General features: G+C 47.0%; 1 protein-coding gene and 1 long non-coding RNA gene across 4 annotated transcripts in view; both read left to right on the top strand.

Moving 5' to 3' along the window:
• The window catches only part of TRANK1 (tetratricopeptide repeat and ankyrin repeat containing 1), a 1,005,982-nt gene that overhangs the window by 147,211 nt on the left and 837,801 nt on the right, over positions 1–20,970 (top strand). The gene's annotated exons all lie outside the window — the stretch shown is intronic.
• Positions 12,667–20,304, top strand: LOC147722266 (uncharacterized). Its single transcript, XR_015309866.1, has 2 exons — positions 12,667–13,727; positions 20,034–20,304. It is a non-coding gene; the product is annotated as an uncharacterized LOC147722266 (long non-coding RNA).

Genomic DNA, 20,970 nt, shown 5'->3' with positions numbered 1-20,970 from the left:
ACTTGCTGAACTGGATTAAAAACGGTTACAAAGATGCAAAAGGTGGCACGATCAAGTATAAAATGCTTTGGGAACAAGTTGTTCAGTTACGACAGGAACTACAAAACACTCACGTGATACATACACTGAGTCATCAACGTGAAGGTGTTCACGTTGCAGGGAATTCATTGGCTGATGAAGCCACGAAGGCAGCTGTACAAACGGCTTCCTTAGCTGCAAACACTTGTTCAAAAACTAAATTAGACTGTGAAATAATGCAAGCTGTCACTGCTTCAAGCAAAGACAGTGGTAAAACATTACCTAAAGTCTTTTCACTCAAATGCTTGTAAATAACTGATGTTAACAATGTTCCATTTGCTCGAAACCTTGGAGTGGGGGATAGAGTAATTCCAAACATGGAACATAGATTAGGACTAATCTTAGCAGCACATGAAGGATTCGCCTCTGCACATGCAGGTGTTTCCGCCACAGTGTCATTATGAAAACAGAGATACTGGTGGCCACGCATGAGGAAGCAGACCAGAAACTTTGTTTTGGAATGTGAAATGTGCCAAAAGATGAAAATCTCTACAGTGAAACGTCCTGCGCAGACGCCCCTGTTAATTTCAGATAACCCATTAGCTTGCGTTTACCTGGACCACTGCGGTCCCTTACAAAGGGATGGTAACTATAAATATATCGTGGTAGCAGTGGATTCGTGTTCAAGATTCATTTGGATATGGCCTTGCATTACAGTACTCTAGTCCATTCCATCCTGAGGGAAATTCGGTAGTGGAGAGAAAAAAACGGGACATAAAGCAATCTATAACAGCTCGTGTATTAGGCTCGGGTGACGGGTGGGGCAATCATCTAATAAGTGTACAACATAGTCTTAACAATATGCCAAGAAGTTCTCTAGGGGGTATCACTCCATATGCAGTCCTTTTTGGGACCAGAATGATAGCGTCGGACCTCGATTGTAAGACTTCAGTGGTAGACAGAAAACCCTTTGATATCAAAGCCCGTTTGGCTGTTTTACAGGACTAAAATTAAATAAGAACTAAACAAAGTAACGTGTTCCTGAAGCCAACCCCCACTGAAGAGAAACCGACCGTCCCAGCAAGGCCTGTCTGGATCCCCAAGCTTGGTGACCTAGTCAGAGAAAAAGAACGCGGACAAGAAGGAATTTGGGCCTTCTTACAGACAACCAGTACCTGTCCTAGCAGTCCACGGATCAAGAACAGTATTACTGCCGCCCCTTGCTGGTAAAAAGGAGAACAGGTTTGTGTCCATCGACCTGGTCATACCACATCATGCCAATCATAAGCAGGCGGCGTAGGCCAAGTGGACTCCGCCAATGTCGTAGACACCCTAATCTAGCTACCATCCAAGAGGTTCAAACTGAGAGACTCATCACCTTTGAAGAATCTGCAGTATGAAATGAAGGACTAAGCCACAAAGCTATGGAACTTGTACCTCTTGAAACCTAAATAACAGTTTGTCAAGAAACCCCTGTCTACAATGAAGTAGCATCGGACTACACAAATGTAACACGTGATCAAGTGGTTCCAGCGATTTCAACGAATCCTGATGCAATCCCTACAGTTGACAGAACTGCCTCTGGCTATTTCATTAACTTTCATACGTTTTCTAAGGTTCCCAGCGAACTTGAAACAACGCCAATAAACTTTGAAAAGAACAAGCAACAGAAATTTTTCATCACCTGGAAAAGACTTATCTGGTTTCACCTTGGATTGAACTTTGGATTGTGTTGGGTGTGCTTTTTCTTCTACTTTGGTTGACACTGGTAATAATGTGAATGCTGATAAATGGATGATTTGTTAAAAAGGACACAGCAAGTAAGCACATTAACTTACTCCTCAAGCCACACAAAGCATCTCATTGTGAACAAAGAGACTTGTCATCAGTGAACATCACAGCCGTTCCTATACCTGGTGGTATATATTGGGACAGAACTGATTATGACATTTTTGTCCCTGCTGAGCTTTTCAAGATTCCACACAAGTTCAAGATTTCCTTGAATGACTTTGTTTCATCTAGTACCTTTTCTGATGATTGGTCCTTCGAGACTGTTAATAATATGATGTCAGACTTAGAAATGTCTGCTGTATTTACAAATCATAAATACTTAAAAGGTTCATCAGATTATGAACAAATGTGTATAACGAATGGGAACATTGTCCGATGCCTCCAAAGGGTAGCTCAAACACATTTTTGGGAGACTTCCATACTTTTCAGGTTTTAATACTTCCAATCCAGAATCATTTTACTTTAGAAATGTTGATAAGACAGGAACGAAAAGTATGTTGACAAATACCAAGCAAATTTATTCTGCAGCCTTCTATGCTCAGTTGTCTTAACTAGGTTTCGACTTTTGGGAAGACCACATTGAGACAAAAACTGTCCGGGGCACAAAAGATTGGCAAGTGCAAGGGATAGAAGCTTTATTTAGAGCTTGCATCATCCGATAGCAAATTATGTTTTTGAATGACACTGTCCAACAGACATCTTGTCTTGGGTTAGCCAAGATAAAAGACCTAAACAATCTGTCCACACCTACACATGCACGTGTTAGTGATAACACTTCAGAGGGGGAAGTCGACGTACATACTATTTTGCATCCCAAAAGAACATATCCAGATTGGAAAAAATGGTTAATCTGGCCCTCAGACACAAACACCTGTCAAGACAGATTCCTGAATAAAACACGGGGGTTCACATTCACTAGGCCAGATCCAAGATATGTTCAGAGACAGCATCCAGGAATAGTAACAACATACAGTGTAGGGAAACTATGCCTTGAATGGTTACATAGATCTCAAGTATGTAAAACAACACTTATCATTACTTAAAGATGGCGCTGATCTTAGGGAATTCTTCCTAGGACCAAGAACACCGCACCATAAACGTTTTATATATGCCGGTATCTACGCTTCTTATAATGAAGCATGGGGATTGCGCAAGCAGAGACTGCAGAAAGAATATGAGAAATTGATTGTATTAATTTAGAGAAAACTCTCTGTAGTTGACAATTGGGTACGACTCTGTCGTCCAGGATATATTCTTTGGAGATCATAGTATCCTCTGCCATAGACATCATGGAACAGGACTTGGTCATGTTGCAACATGGTCAGTCGCAATTATGTTCTATCATGCTACTAGGCTGGATGTTCTCTCCTTTGTCAGGATATTAATTTACACAGGGCCTGCGATGGTTCCTCTAACCACTTATCCTGCCACCTGCAAGGTTCACCAGCTGCGGTGATTGATCCAATTTTTGGACAGCTTTCTAATGGAAATCACCTCATGTTGAACGATCACAGCTTCTGTAGCATGTTTCCAGGTTTACCTATCTAGTAACTGTCAGCCAGGGTCACTTGCTGTATGCAAGTATAGTTTCCAAAAACAAAGACAGACCGGGAGTCGCCTTTATGGCCTTCACTGAGCATCTCTTCTATACGAATTGATACTTTAGGCAGAATGAAAGCCAATCTTTTACAAAATTCTGTGCCACTGACCTTGGCCAAAAAGACCTATGAGCTGCAAGTCGCAAGGACTTCTGCAGAGATACATGCCTTCTTAACTACAACTTGCCCTATAATAACCCACATTTGTAAAGCGCACAATCACCCGTTAGGGTCTCTAGGCGCTGGGGGCCGTCGGGAAGATTAAGCAAGCTATTGCCCAAAGTCGCATGGTGCTGGGCTAATCTGCCACCGGTGCCGGGGATCGAACCGTGATCCCCAGATTCCAGAGTCAGGCGCCCTGGCCGCGGCGCCACACCTCTTCTATACATTTCTCGAAATGTTAACTCTTATCCTAAACATGTCTGATTCGAGTGGTATTGTACATGTATTTAAAACAGTTTTTTGGGGCTGTTATCACCTTTTGAAGCAGTCCTAGGAATATTTCCACACTTTGTGCACTCTGTGTTTGGCAGATTGCCTCTCATTTTGGAACTCGATGTAGGGATACTATTTTTGCTCCTATTGCTGCGGTATGGCAAGTCGATCCACAAGCGACACCCAGTTCACTGTGGAGACAACTCTACTTGCGATGATGTCGTGAGCGCATCGTTCAAATTTTGGTACTACTTCGTCTAAGAGAATTGAATACCACATGGTTTCTATCATTGAGACCAATTTGGCAAGATTGCATCTGACCTGTTCTACGCTGCCTGCTATGCGGAGAAGAATGCGTGCTAGACACCTGTCTGAAACTCCCATCAGTCATGCCCATGAATGTTGATACTTTGCTTGAACCAGTATTGGCCCATGCACTGTGTTATCCCCAGCGGCTACCAATTCCTATGATGGCATTCATTGAGATCTCAGACGCAAAATGCTACTGCTGAGGTATAAGAGGAAACAGGCACACAGGTACCTTCCAATTCGAACATTGCTGACTTCGAAGCTTCAAATCTATGTGTGGTTGATCTTCTTAACGAGGTAATCCAACTTTCACCTACAAATGTAGACAAATTCTTTACAGACTTTGAAAATGTTATGTTTTCTCCAAACAATAACACTGACTTTTGATCTGGCACACAGTGTTCTGAGAGACTCTGAATTTGACCTTCCTTTTTTCAAAACCAAGTTCTTACTTAGGAACTCTTTTTTTCTATGATTATTTTTTCAAATTAGTACTTTTGTTTTTGGCACAAAGTAATCTGCTTAAAGTAGAACTCTTCATAGAGAACTAAAATTCTTTGAAAAACTTCCAGAGACAATATTTGACCTTGTCCTCGTACCAACAGTTATGTGTTATGACATGAAATGGTTTCGACACCTTTTTCTTCTGTATTTACGAGCCATTTCATAAATGTATTTTCATGATTCATTCAGACAGCATTTACAAATGTCAACTATATGCTTTGAATGAAACATTGCTTTAATGCGTACAGCACAAATGCTCTATTCATGTACAACCAGTACCAATGCATTTTTATGTGTTTTGGGTGGGTCTTAACACATCATGTTTAGATATGTTTAACGTGTGTAGAACTTAGTAATTTCGTACATAAGAAAGTGGAGTGGATGTTGTATGGCGTTTTAGATTCCGAATCGATTTTCCCGATAACCCTTATATAGGTACAATTCACGTTGCCCATATATAGGCATAGATATCAAGCCCTTTTTTAGGTATAGCCCATGCTACCCAAACAGAGGCATGGCTACTTGCATCCGTTCATCAAACATCACAACGATTTCTTGGAAAACCAGCTTGAGCCGTTAGGGATTTCCCCTTGCTTGAATATTGATTTCTCCAAGAACTCAGTTCGTTTTACAATAAACAACTATTCACTAGGTGTTCATTCATGACGTTCATGTCCCCGACTTTATGTCAAACATGGCATTCCTAAACACCTTCAAGGTTTAAATATACCTTCACTTGCTATGGCAAAACACGGTGGTTCGGAGCAGTTCGATGACCTACTTGCCCGACGCAGCTCGCTACAGCAAGTGTCAAAGGAAGCCGACTCTCCAGCTGACGTACTGATCAGGAAGCTGCCCTCCTCTGCTGAGAAATCCAGCTCCAGTGTTTCTGACTCCCCTTGCGGGGTGTTGGGAAATCGAGACCTCCTTCATTCAAAGGTATGGAGCTGATTAGAACGTAGAGAAACCTATGGTAGATTCTTGGCAAAACTAAACCTATGCTAAAGACCATACTTACTTCCTCCCTCGTACTAGACTTTGGTTAGGTACATTGGGGTAGGCGTATTTCAGAAGCACCATTAGAGTATTTTAGCCTGTTATTTATGTATGTATTTTTATATGGCTTGGAAACCATACAATGCTCTTACAGTATTATTTTATAATACTATTCTCGCTGTAAGCATTATATTTTACATTCTGTCTAACAATTGTAGCAGTTCACTTCTCTTGCATGAGAAAGAAGACTGTTCAATAAACCTTTTATTGAAAACGCCCGTCTCACTATTTCTCTGCAACTCTGTAGGAACGAAGCATGCACGATTGATTGAGTGAAATACTTATCTATTGTTTCCACGACTCTGAAGATGGTTATTCCAGTCCTAGGGAAACAAAGTTGTCATGTTTGTGATTGTCAGGAACTAATCTCTTCTTGTGAATTCGAGAAAGTTTCTAGTGACCTCTGAGCTAGCTGGCACTCACAATTAAGTTTAGTATATTCGATAGAGACCTACTGACCTAAGTCCTACGTCAAATCTATAGGATATAATATTCCAATGCGCTGAGCTTATTGGGAATATAGGAACTACACTACAGGATACCTGATTCAAAGGTGCCCAGGGCACACTCAGTCAAAGTACATCAGCAATTCAGCAAAAAGTGGGAGCATATCATGCAAGAAAGAGGGCACTTTCTCACACCCATCTTTTAAACCATACAATTCAAGGCAAGTGGATCCCTCAACAAATACTGCTCCACATCAATCCCCTAGAATTACTAGCAATATTTCTAGCATTAAAATTGTTCCAAGCTCATCTTCTCACAACACTGTCCTAGTCCACATAGACAATATGACAGCAATATATTACATACAAAACAAGAAGGAACACACTTGTTGCAGCTGTCTCAGCTAGCATAAAGCATTTGGAGATGGGCCATTCCACAAAATATATATCTTCTGGCAGAACATCTTCAAGGAGCGCACAATCAGATTGTGGATCTGCTCAGTCAGATCCACGAATGGGAACTTCATCCTCAAGTTCTTCAACCATTTATTCACATGTGGTGCCACCCAGACATAGATCTGTTCGCTACACATGCAAACGCAAAATGCCCAACCTTCATCGCCAGATTTGCACACTCGTTGTCCAAGGCCAATGCGATATGGATGAACTGGTCAGGCAGATTTGCGTACGCTTTTCTGCCAGTTCCACTCATTCCACTAGTGGTATGCAAGCTCAGGCAACAGTCTCTTAGTAGTTCCACACCAAAAATGACATCTCTCCCCAACGCTGCTAACACAGAACCATGGAGAGATAAGGCACCCAAATCCAACACAATTGAATCTAGCGATCTGGCTCCTGAAGTCCTAAAGTTTGGTTACCTTAACCCCCCACTGGACTGTATGAACATTATTAAAGAAGCACTACTACTCCACTGGACGGACCACAGCTGCGTCCACTTCACCTTCAAGAGAACGACGACCCACCACCACCAGCAACAGGCCGCCCGCAGAAGCTGGAACAAGATCACAGCAGACCAGCTCGCCACCTCCCTGAGCCAGCACCCTCCTGCCAGCTCAGCAAACCCCAGCCAGGCCGCCGACAACCTCACGAAGTGGATCAGCAACTGCGCGGACGAACTCGCCCCGCTGAGGACCCCGCCCAGCAGACCCGGCAGCAAGAAAGCCCCGTGGTTCACCGACGAACTCAAGAGCTCCAAGAAGAACTGTCGAGCCCTCGAGAAAGTCTGGAGAAGGGAACCTACACCAGACAACAGGACCACCTTCAAGCTGGCCACCCGGAAGCACCACCAGCTGATCCGCGCCGCCAAGAAAACTGCATTCAAAGACCGGCTGGACAACAACGCACACAACTGCAAGGAACTCTTCAACATCGTGAAAGAGCTATCCAACCCCAGCGCAGGAAACAACGACATCACCCCATCGCAAGACCTCTGCAACTCCCTCGCTTCATACTTCCACAACAAGATCGCGGACATACACAACAGCTTCAACAACCAACCAACGCACACCAAGACCGAACAACCACCCCCCACCACCACCCTCCACGCCTGGACCCCGATCAGCACCGAAGACACCATCCGCACGATGAACTCCATCCACTCCGGATCACCGACCGACCCCTGCCCTCACCACGTCTTCAACAAGGCTGACGCTGTCATCGCACCCCACCTGCGAGACATCATCAACACATCCTTCGACACCGCCACCTTCCCTGAGAGCTGGAAGCACGCCGAACTCAGCGCTCTACTCAAGAAACCCACAGCGGACCCCACCGAACTCAAGAATTACCGCCCCATCTCGCTCCTCCCGTTTCCAGCCAAAGTCATCGAGAAGACCGTCAACAAGCAGATGGCCGCCTTCCTCGAGTCGAATGGATCCCTCGACCCCTCACAGTCCGGCTTCCGAGCCAATCACAGCACCGAGACCGCCCTCATCGCCGCCACCGACGACATCCGAACCCTGATGGACAACGGAGAAACAGCGGCCCTCATCCTCCTCGACCTCTCCGCGGCATTCGACACGGTCTGCCACCGCACCCTAGTACAGCGCCTCAGCAACGTCGGAATCCAGTACAAGGCGCTGGAATGGGTCATCTCCTTCCTCGACGGAAGAACACAGAGAGTCCGCCTACCACCGTACAAGTCAGAAGCCACCGAAGTCATCTGCGGCATCCCTCAAGGATCCTCTCTGAGCCCCACCCTCTTCAACGTCTACATGAGCCCCCTCGCGGCCATCGCACGCCAACACAACCTCAACATAATCTCCTACGCCGACGACACCCAGCTGATCCTCTCCCTGACCAACGACCCCGCCGCCGCCAGAGCCAACCTGCACGAAGGGATGAAAGAGGTAGCCGAGTGGATGACGACCAGCCGCCTGAAACTGAACTCGGACAAGACGGAGGTCCTCATCCTGGGCTCCTCACCCTCCGCCTGGGACGACTCCTGGTGGCCTCCCGCCCTGGGCACCGCACCCAAACCAACAGACCATGCACGCAACCTGGGCTTCATCCTGGACTCCTCCCTCTCCATGACCAGGCAAGTCAACAACGTTTCCTCGGCATGCTTCAACATCCTACGCATGCTACAGAAGATCTTCTGGTGGATCCTCACCGAGACCAGGAAGACCGTCACCCAGGCCCTCGTCACTAGCCGACTGGACTACGGCAACGCCCTCTACGCCGGTACCACCGCCAAGCTCCAGAAGAGACTCCAGCGGATCCAGAACGCCTCAGCCAGACTCATCCTCGACATCCCACGAACCAGCCACATCTCCGGACATCTGAGAGACCTTCACTGGCTCCCCGTCAACAAAAGAATCACCTTCCGCCTCCTCACCCACGCACACAAAGCCCTACACGACCAAGGACCGAGCTACCTCAACAGCCGAATCAACTTCTACGCTCCCAAACGCCACCTCCGATCAGCCAACCACGCCCTCGCCGCCGTCCCCCGCATCCGAAGAGCGACTACAGGAGGAAGGTCCTTCTCCTACCTGGCCGCCAAGACCTGGAACTCCCTCCCGACCGACCTGCGCCTGACCCAAGACCACCTCTCCTTCAGGAAGAAGCTGAAGACCTGGCTGTTCGAGCAGTAGCGGCACCCCCCCACCCCCCCCCCCCCCACCCCCAGCGCCTTGAGACCCTACGGGTATGTAGTGCGCTTTATAAATTTCACTGATTGATTGATTGACTACTAGTGCATGCTATGCAGCCAAATGGAAACGTTTAGTCATCTACTGCAATCACAACAAAATTAACCCGCTAGATGCTTCGATTCAGAACATCATTTGCTATTTGCTGCATTAACAAGGATGTAATCTAGCTTACTCATCCATAAGATTGCATCGGGCTGCCCTTGCTGCCTACCTACAAAACAGACAACATTTGTCCTTGTTCAGAGTACCTGCTATCAAAGCCTTTATGGAAGGCCTTAAAAGGATAATTTCTCCCACACTGCCACCCTCTCCAGTGTGGAATCGAAACATCAAACTTACTAGGCTCATGGGTCCGTTTGAACCTTTACACAAAGGCAAACTACAGTTTCTTACATGGAAAGTAGCTTTCCTTGTCGCAATCCCCTTCTCAGGAGAGTAAGCGAGATCCAGGCTTTAACCATACAAGAACCATTCTTACAAATACATCGTAACCAGGTGGTTCTTCAAACTAATCCAAAATTCCTTCCCAAACTAATTTCTGCTTTTCATCTTTAATCAGTCTGTAGAGTTAACAGTGTTCTTTCAAAGCCCATATTCTGTAGCAGAGAGAGCTCTTCACACACTAGACGTAAAAAGAGCTCTTACAAATACATCGTAACAAGGTGGTTCTTCAAACGAATCCAAAATTCCTTCCCAAACTAATCTCTGCTTTTCATCTTAATCAGTCTGTAGAGTTAACCGTGTTCTTTCAAAACCCATATTCCGTAGCAGAGAGAGCTCTTCACACACTAGACGTAAAAAGAGCTCTACCTTATTACATTGACAGGACTAAACCTTTTCGAAAGACAAGCTAACTGTTTGTATCCTTCTCTCCACCACATAAAGGAAACCCCATCTCTAAAGCTGGAATTGCCAGTTGGATAGTTAAATGCTTTCAAATATGCTACCAAAAGGCAAAACGCATATTAACAATTACCCCTAGAGCACACTCATCACTTAACTGCTTCATGGCCGTGGCATCGCCACTTTTATTGAGTGGGCTGGGCCGCGTCGGCCAACAGACATGCACAGCAGTACGGAGGTAGTGCTCGCGATGGCCATTGTCCGGGCGCATCGAAGGGGGTAAACTAGGGGCATTCATGGCATTTTTAGGGAACATTCCCGTACAAGACATTAGTAAAGCAGCTACATGATCTACTACACACACCTTCACCAAACACTATTGTGTAGATGTGCAGGCAAAGCAACAGGCTTGTGTTGGCCAAGCAGTTCTTAAGACACTTTTCAGAACCACTGCAACAGATACAGGTGACCACAGCTAAGGGAGACACTGCTGTATAGTCTATGCAAAAGAATGAATTATGCAACTCATATGCCTCGAACGGAAAATGCTACTTACCAGTATGCATCTGTTCTTGGCATGTAGAGCTGCAGAATATCATACGCCCACCTGTATCTGTTCCAGTGTTACCTACAAGCCCTCGTGCAAACCTACTCGCCGGCTCGCTGTCTGAGATACTCATCTCAAGGCCTTTTCTGTGTGCCCAAAGTGCGCCGAGCGAGGATGGGGGGGAAGATCTTTCTCCCTACTAGGCCCCAAGCTCTGGAATTCCCTCTCTCAGCACCTACGCTTGGAAACCCGCTACATCCACTTCCGCAAAGCCATTAAGACCTGGCTTTTTAACCAGTAACTCGCTTCTGCCTCTCCCCTGAGTCTTTCGATCTACTCATGTGGTTAAGTATCGGTTAGCACCGGGAAACCCTTTTTGGGTAGCTGTCGTGCTTTAGAAGCCCAATAAATAAATAAATAAATAAATAAATCTTACTTAGATACATTCACATGGACATCTTTTCTGTTTCCTACCAACTCCATCATTTCCCATCATGGCGAAAAACAATCTAAGGATGGAGTTGATGCCCATGCGCACTATCGTCCAAGGGAGCAGTCACCTATCTCCTGACTACAAAGACTTCTTCCAAGACAACAACAAAGTGCAAGCATCCAAGCCCAACACCAGATAGCATTCAATGCAAAAGTATGATATTCTGCATCTCTACATGCCAAGAACAGATGCCTACTGGTACGTAGCATTTTCCTTTCCATGGTTTCATCAAGCACCGGTTTCTGACATCTAGGAAAATGGGGCAGTCTTTAGGGGACAGAAATTGCTTTGAAACACCACCTGGCAAGTCGTTCAAATCATTATAAAGAGGAGCTCTTCTTCAAGCCCTTTCACTTATCAATGCTGATTCTATGATTGCTAGGTCACTGTGCTCTTTTCAAGCAATGAAGGGGTGGGCATGATTGCAGGCAATAGTAAAGCTCTGCATTTACTTCCACTAGTTCTACCAAATCTAGACATTATACACATGGTACCAACAAAGAAACAGACTGTTGCTGTGTTACTGCTTCACAAATAGATCATTTAACCCTTTTACTGAAGGCATTCTTTTCGAAAGAAGATTGAGTTCATCTGTTCCTCAGTGTGCGTTGAAAGGCACGTTGAGGAAAAGTGGAAGGAGGGAGGATTTCCAGGCAGATGAAGCCTCGAAATCCATAATAACCAAACAAGTTGGTGGTATCTATTTTATCATCTGGCCATACCTTGGAATTCATCAAATGTCCAATGGAGACTGGGGGACCTAGTTGGCGGTTGTAGGGGAAGAGTCATTTGGTGCTTTTTCTCTCTCATGATCTGGACTGCCATACTTTTGGACCCAACAGAGAACCCCGTAGGCGCTTGACCTTTAGAGTATCTGAGCAGAGTATTCCAAGGCTTACCCAGAAAGCTTATGTATACTAAAAATCCAGACCTCAGTGAGCGTGGTTATAACTGTTAATAATACATTGAGGTCCAGCTAGTGTAGTGCTAGAGGCACTTTGTGGTTTGACACCCAGTGATAACCTTTGACTACCATTATTTTAACTGACTTTAGTGTGTTATTTTATCCTAGCCTGGATGTATGACGGTCCTGCATATGCCTTGCTTCTCTTTCTTGTAATCAGTTGTGCACAGTTGTGCATTATGTTGTACATTAATGAGAATGGTGTAGTGCTTACTATTGGCTTTGATATGGCCTCATGTCATCCTTTTTCCTTGCTTTGCCTTGCTTCAGCTTTTCTGCGTGCACAGCAGCGCTTGCAAGTTGCTTGGGTTATTCACGTTCAAGGTATTTTTCTGTTTTTGTGAGGGATTGTTTATGTATTCTGAAAGGCTTTGTGAGCTTCGTCAAGAAAAAGGCTGGAACATGCGAGAAACCTAAAACAGTGTTATCAGTGAGGAACCTTTTGGTGACAGCGGAGTACTATCTGCTAAAATCCCTGTTTTGAAGTGACGTTAGCGCGGAGTATCTTCAATCTCAATATACATTTTATGTATATTGGATGAAAGATAACAAGGGAGTTATTTTTTTATCTCTGCGGAACCGTTGAAATTGAGTGGCGTGCATCGAGTTGGACCGTGCGCTCACCTTGGAAGGTTATTGTGGAGTCCATTCTTGTTGGATTCTGCTAAGCGCAACGTTCTACATCACGCTAGCAGCAAGCTCCGTAAATATGTCACTACGCACGCATCCAGCGTCCATTTTACATAGTTTGGAAGATTTGTGTACTACGTAATCATATTCATACTATTTTATTGTTTTGAGGGGAGTATGCATCACATTTTGTCTTTTATTGGTGTCAGCGTCCACTTCTGATACACACAGGGTAAGTGACTCAACTTTTCGAGAGTTCATTGCTGCTGTTCGGGAGTACGGGCTGATTTATGGCTCAACCATTACTGGTACTTTGGTAAATGTTGAACCTTTCTGCAGTGATGGGCACACTGTGATAGTACAGTGATAGGCACATTAAAGTTATTTTGTTCCTTCACGTTCCTTGGTGGTAGGCACACCATAACTGAATGTGTTGTAAACATTCATTTGTTTTGGCACACTAAAGTACATTTGTGCCTTCCCGTTCACCAGTGATAGGCGCACTTTAAGGAAATATCTGTTTACTCATTATTCAATGTTCGAAAGTGCAAAGAAGGTCGTGGTTGATAGTACATACAACCACGGAGGCTGCAATCATTCCACCGCCTGTTTTCCTAGCACAAGCGAGGACCCCAAACATTGAATAGGATGACTAGATTGAAATTTTCGAAAATTACATTGAGGCATTGAATAGTAGTGAATTCAGCAACACAAGGAAAAAGCATTACTTTTAAGCACTTTAGGAAAGGAAAGTCAACACATGTAAGTATTTACCAGTAGCTGTAGGTAATAATGGTGTATTTAGAAGAAAAGGTCAGATTAAATAGAAGATTTTCTAAAGAAAGTAATATAGTAATGTGTAGGTAGAAGTTTTATACCCAACCGCAAAAAATTGAGAAAACAGTAGATCTATTTGTGTTCGAGGCATGTGGGCTGCTGAATTCATATCTGTGCATAGATCGCCGCCTAGTGTTGGGTCCGGATGATTGCACATTGTTGTCCTGGAAGAGTCTTCGAAGTATCACGAGATAGGTGGCTCCTCCCCTGGACTACAGTCCGCATGGGCATCGCCTCCATCCCCAGATTGTTTTTTTCCGCCATTGGGTTCGGATGTGTTTCGGTTCCCTCTGTCGGAATCGATAGTTGTTTAACTTTCTAACTTGAGACCAAAAGGTCTTTAGGCTTGGCGTCGGTATTGTTTTCGTTCGGGTTTGTCTTTTTTCTCAGCTCCGAACGCTTCCTGCCCCTCCGCGTGCTGTCAGCGCGGACGGGCCTACTCGACGCTCCAGACTACTGAACATAGAACGAACTCCGTTCAAGAGGTGCCCGGTGTGCACCTCCAAGTATTCACACCTCGACGTGCACCCTGTGTGCAACAAATGTTTGTCACCGGCCCATGATGAGGCCAGGTGTATGGCTTGCTCAAAGTTCCGGTGTAAGAAGACCCTCAAGCATCGTCGGGCCGCTCGACTCCAGGCCCAGTTGTCGGCACCCCCGGCGCCCCCGCCGGACAACATTTTCGAAGAATTTGTTGAAGACGACAATGTCTTTCAAGTTTCGGACTCTAGCCTTGCGTCGGAGGGAGATGACTACGACGCGGGAGACGAAGAGTTTGATGAAGCCGGCGACGAGGTAGGGGACGACGATGGGGCCATTGCCACCTTGGGGGATAGCTCAGAGGAAGAGCATCCTCAAACTGACTCAGGGGTCAACCCCCAACATACGGCCCAGGTCGAGGGATCGCCTTCGGGCCTTACCCAAGACCTCGTTACTAGTCCAGCAGCCCCGCCTCTTGGCCCGGCCACGGACATTTCTGATGCGCCACTCCCGTTGAAGAAAACGAAAGTGAAGCCATCGGGATCCACACCATCGGTCTGAAACCGAAAGTGAAAGCTCCACTGGTGGGACAGAAGGCTCTAGAGGCGTCAACATCTAAAAAACTCAAAATGGCCGACTTGAAGAGCCACGCCAGGATGGCCGACCCGAGGGCCTCGGGGTCGACGCCGAAGGCAAAGGCGGCCGACGCGGCCGCGTCGGCGCCGAAGATGGTCGAGGTCGATGACCCGAAGAAAGCTTCAAAGAAGCGTCAAGGCGATTCCAGAGCTCTGGCTGCGCCGGCTCCGGCCGTCGGGGCCAAGGATGGCACTGTGTCGGCTCCGAAAACGGTGCCTCTAGCCGACCCGATTCCCAACTCTGGGAAATCGCTCGAGCCGGTCAAGCCCTCTCCAGCCTTAACAAAGAAGGTCGCGGAGTCCCTGCAACGGATTCGGAAGGACGCTGTGGTTCCCGAACCGGAGGGCGTGGTGCCGAAGCCCGCATCGAAGCCGGCAAAGGCGCAAACGCCTATCCGCTTCACCCTGCCGCCAAAGTCGACGCCGAAAGCCTTCGCTCCGAAGCAGGGGGCGGACGTGCCCTCGAAGGGGGTGTCGACGCCCAAAGCGTCATTGGTGGTGTCGAAGCTTCGACTCCAGCCACTCGCGGAGGAAGAGCGTCGAGAGGTCATCATCGACGCCAATACTGGGAAACTGTCTCTCCTCAAGAGGAAAATCACCACGGAGCCGGTGTTGGAACATTTTCGGATTCCTCTCAAAAACAAGAAGGACTCGGCGGGTACTTCGGCCCCTATGGAGCCTTCGTCTCCCAAAGACTTAGAACGTTCTCCAACGCGTTCCAACGCGGGGGATGGTGACGATGAGGAGGAGGTCGAGTACAACTATCCGGCGTACTCGGATCCGGAGGAGGAACATGAACCTTGGTCGGCCGGAGGCGACCCAGAGGACCCGCAGTCGGGTCAGGAACCGCAGCTCTTTGCGGCAAAAACCTCACCGACGGAGGACTCTGCAGCCTTCAACGCTTTGATTGAGAGGGCTGCAGCTAATCATGATGTTGAGCTACATTCAGATCCTGTGGATGTCGATTTTTTGTTTGACACTTTCTCGGTAGCCGAAAAGTCAGTCAAGACATTGCCAATGCTCAAAGGAGTGCTAAAGCACGCGCCGGAGGTCTTCAAGGAGCCCACTCGGGCACGTGTCATCAATCCTCGAATTGACAAAAAATATAAGGCAGCGCCCTCGGATCCAACATACATCAAGGGACACTTGCCACTGGACTCTTTGGTTGTATCCAACGCACGCAAGAGGGCGAATTCACAGACCACTGGTGACGCTCCTCCCCCAGACAAAGAGTCGAAAATATTTGAGGCCTCAGGGAAACGGATTGCTGCGCAGGCAGCTAACATTTGGCGCATTTCAAACACACAGGCACTACTTGCACGCTACGATAGGGCTCATTATGACACCCTAGAAACACTGTTGCAGCACTTACCTGACCAGTACAAGGAGGCTGGGGAGATGTTAATTCAGGAGGGAAAGCAAATCACTAACGCTTCCATCAAATGTGCGCTAGATGTGGCTGATACAGCCTCCAGGGCGATCAACACTAGTGTGTTGCTAAGAAGACATGCATGGCTTAGGATATCAGGCTTTAAACCAGATATACAGACAACCATACTGAACCAAACAGTTAATCCTGACCACCTGTTTGGCCCCGAGGTGGATGCGACACTTGAAAAAATGAAGAAAGACACAGACACTGCTAAGTCTATGGGGGCTCTCCAGTCTCAGCAGTTTCGGGGTGGTTCTTTTCGCCGCTCCAATACCAGAGGCACCTCAAGGGGTCAGGCATCGCAATCCACACAGTACTATAAGAGCAATACCCAGACCTCATACACCACCAAGGGTAGAGGTGGCTACAGAGGCAACAACGTCAAGGGCAGGGGACGTGGAAACAACAGCTCCAGGTCCACCGCCGCCAACAAGCAGTGACGTCTTGTCACTGACCCCGACCACACAACACCGGTCGGGGGGAGACTCCAGCAGTTCCTGCCCGCGTGGAAATCCATCACCACGGACAGGTGGGTCAAATCTCTTATCCAGTACGGTTACTGTCTGGAACTTACTTCCACTCCACCAGACATACCTCCAAGAAACCGTCCTATGTCCGGCGAGCACTTGCACTTGTTGCAGCAGGAAGTTCAAGTCATGCTGCAAAAAGGGGCAATAGAGCTCGTCCCACTGCAAGAAAGGGGAACAGGGGTTTACTCCCTGTATTTTCTAATCCCCAAAAAGGACGTATCCCTCAGGCCCATCCTGGACCTCAGGCCCCTCAACTGGTATATTCTCTCGGAGCACTTCCATATGCTCACGTTACAGCAGGAACTCCCTCTGCTTCAACAGGGGGACTTCCTGGCTACGTTGGATCTAAAGGATGCATACTTTCATATCCCCCTGCATCCTTCCCACAGGAAGTATCTCAGATTCACGATTCAAGACCAGCACTACCAGTTCAGGGTTCTGCCGTTCGGGGTCACCTCAGCGCCAAGAGTCTTTACAAAGTGCCTGGCGACTGTGGCGGCGCATCTACGACGCCAGAACGTCCACGTCTATCCTTATCTGGACGACTGGCTCAGTCAGGCAAAAACAGAGCAGCAGTGCGCAGACCACGTGTCCCGCACCATTCATCCCCTGCACGATCTGGGATTCTCGCTGAACTATCCAAAATCCCATCTCCAACCCGCCCATATACGGCAGTATCTGGGCGCGACAATAAACACTCTGGCAGCCACTGCGCAGCCAAACTCAGTGAGAATCGCCAGTATCCAAACGCTGATCCAACGATTCAGACCTCAGCACTCGCTTCCAGCGAAGGTGTTCATGCAGTTGATAGGCATGATGGCTTCCTGCATCTCCATCGTCCCGCACGCGAGACTACATATGCGTCCGCTTCAGGAGTGCCTGGCACGTCAGTGGACTCAGGCTCATGGGCAACTGACAGACCTAGTGTTGGTGAGCGGTCGGGCGTACAACTCTCTGCATTGGTGGAATCCACAAAACCTTTGCAAGGGCCGACCGTTCCAGGAGCCTGTGCCACAGATTATCCTGACAACGGACGCTTCTCTCCAGGGATGGGGAGCGCATGTACTCCATTACACGGTGCAGGGACTATGGACACTACAGCAGAGGAAGATGCACATCAACGTTTTGGAACTGATGGCAATCTTCATGGCCTTGAAGGCATTCAAAGTACATCTGTGCAACAAGGTCGTGTTGATCCGGACGGACAACATGACGGCCATGTACTACATTCAGAAACAGGGGGGCACACACTCTCCGCAGCTGTCTCATCTGGCTCAGAGCATATGGAAGTGGGCCATTCAGAGGAACATCTTCCTCATGGCGGAGCATCTCCCGGGCAAACACAACCAGATGGCGGACCTGCTCAGCAGGCACAGCCACCAAATGCACGAGTGGGAGATACATCCATCAGTACTCCAACCGTACTTCCAAAAGTGGGGTCATCCAGAGATAGACCTGTTCGCCACAAAGGAGAACGCAAAATGCCAAAGCTTCGCCACCAGGTTCCCACACCCGCAATCGCAGGGCAATGCGATGTGGATGAACTGGTCAGGCAGATTTGCGTACGCTTTTCCCCCAGCACCTCTGATACCGCTGGTGGCACGCAAACTCAGGCAGCACTCGATGACTCTCATCCTGGTTGCTCCAACGTGGGCTCGCCAACCATGGTACACCACGTTTCTGGAACTCTCCGTGGTACCGCATCAAAGGCTTCATCTCCTCCCAGCCTTCTGACGCAGAGCCATGGCGACATTCAGCACCCAGATCCGCAACAGCTCAACCTGGCGATCTGGCTCCTGAAGTCCTAGAGTTTGGCTACCTCAATCTTCCCCCCGATTGCATGGACATCATTCGGGAGGCAAGGAAGCCCACTACTCGAGCTTGTTATGCGGCTAAATGGAAGCGGTTCGTCATTTATTGTGCAAACCACAACATTGACCCGCTGGATGCTTCCATTCAGAACATCATTTGTTACCTGTTCCACCTGTACCAATGCAATTTGGCGTATTCTTCCATCCGCATTCACTTGTCTGCAATGGCAGCATACCTCCAGAATAGGCAACACCTATCACTTTTTAAGGTCCCTGCTATCAAGGCTTTTCTGGAAGGACTCAAAAGAGTCATTCCACCACGGACACCACCAGCTCCGGAATGGAACCTCAATGTGGTTCTTACAAGGCTGATGGGTCCTCCCTTTGAGCCACTGCACTCTTGTGAGCTTCAGTTTCTAACTTGGAAGGTTGCTTTCTTAGTAGCAATTACATCGCTACAGAGGGTTAGCGAGTTGCAGGCGCTCACCATCCAAGAACCTTTCTTCCAAGTACACGCTAACAGGGTGGTGCTCCCCACTAACCCTAAATTCTTACCCAAGGTTGTATCTCAATTCCACATAAACCAGACAATTGAGTTGCCAGTGTTTTTTCAAAACCCAGAGTCACTGGCGGAGCGGATGCTCCACACCCGTGATGTTAAAAGAGCCTTGATGTACTACATTGACAGGACAAAAGATTTTCGTAAGACCAAGCAACTTTTCGTTGCATTTGCCTCACACCACAAGGGAAACGCTATCTCCAAAGCTGGGATCGCTAGGTGGATCGTGAAATGCATTCAGATCTGTTACGCTAAAGCTAAACGCACTCTCACAATTCCACCAAGAGCCCACTCCACCAGAAAGTTGGGGGCCTCTATGGCTTTCCTAGGTAACATTCCCTTAGAAGATATTTGTAGAGCAGCCACATGGTCTACCACACATACTTTCACTAAACATTACTGTGTAGACGTGCACTCTAAACAGCAGGCAGCTGTTGGTCAGGCTGTTCTCAAAACACTTTTTCAAACTGCTGCAGCTGGCACGGGCGGCCGCCGCTAATGGAGGGACTGCTATGTATTCTATGCACAGATATGAATTCAGCAGCCCACATGCCTCGAACTGCAAATGCTACTTACCAGTATGCATCTGTTCTTGGCATGTAGGGCTGCTGACATTCATATCGCCCACCCTCCTCCCCGGCGCCTGTAGCAGCTGCAGTATTCATTTACATATGTTTATATGCTCTTAGCATGGGCATCACTCACATACTTCACTCCATCTCTGCCAATGGCTAAAAACAATCTGGGGATGGATGCGATGCCCATGCGCACTGTAGTCCAGGGGAGGAGCCACCTATCTTGTGATACTTCGAATACTCTTCCAGGACAACAATGTGCAATCATCCGGACCCAACACTAGGCGGCGATCTATGCACAGATATGAATGTCAGCAGCCCTACATGCCAAGAACAGATGCATACTGGTAAGTAGCATTTGCAGTCTAGGCTGTGTGAACTGTCTGTTAAATGTCAGTTTGGGGTCATGAGGGAAGAAATGATTTGTGATCAACTAATTGTACAGTGCAAAAATAAGAAAATGCAAGAAAGGCTGCGAGACGCTAAAAAGCCATCTTTACATGATGCTAATAAAAATTGTGAAAATTTGAGAGCAGTCTGACCTATGTATGAAGGAAATGGAAAGAAGAAAGACCAATGGTAAAGTATCATGTTTTGATAGTGAGAATGTTGGTGTGTGAAGTACAGGAAAGAAAGGAGTAAAGGAAGCGAAGAAAAGGGCCTATGTCCATTGGAGTGGTACTGTTACACCATCCAAGATTTTATATGGTAGCAAACAGCAGGGAGCTCCGTTTTAGGTGTGGGAGCAATTTTCATACTGCTGATTTTAAAAATTGTTATGCCTTGGGAAAGGAGTGTAGACTTTGTGGCCGGAAAGGCACTTTGCTCGTATGTGCAACTCTAACAGTAGAGCTAATGTGGCGATGGCGCAAGAGAATGGTTCAGGAAGTGGTGACGAAATTACACCAGAAAGAATCTTGTTTGTTGTTCTTGGATGTACAAATCACTGTTGCTAATCACAAACTCCACACCAAGGTATTTAAAAAAAACAACTGATCGCAACTCCAGTCTTTTGTTCCAAAGTTTTATCCAGACTCTTTGAAAAAACATTTACCCACATCTCAATTCATCTGTATAAAAAGAATCACTTCTGATGTGAACATTTTAAAATCATCATTAATGGATCAGCATCAGCAATATATACAAAGAGGATACCCCAAAGAAATATTAGAGGAATCTTTGAAACAAACAGGGAAATTACCCAGAGAAACATTGCCTCAAATCATCTAGCCACACAGCAACACAAAAAACAGTGTGCGTATTGAAATAATCAACTGCATCGCAAAAGATTAAAAAAAAAA

Source organism: Lissotriton vulgaris, chromosome 4_1 (assembly GCF_964263255.1).
Source record: "Lissotriton vulgaris chromosome 4_1, aLisVul1.2, whole genome shotgun sequence".
In the NCBI taxonomy this organism is placed as follows: domain Eukaryota; kingdom Metazoa; phylum Chordata; class Amphibia; order Caudata; family Salamandridae; genus Lissotriton; species Lissotriton vulgaris.
The sequence above is the reverse complement of the archived record's forward strand: the minus strand, read 5'-3'. Positions and strand labels throughout refer to the sequence as shown.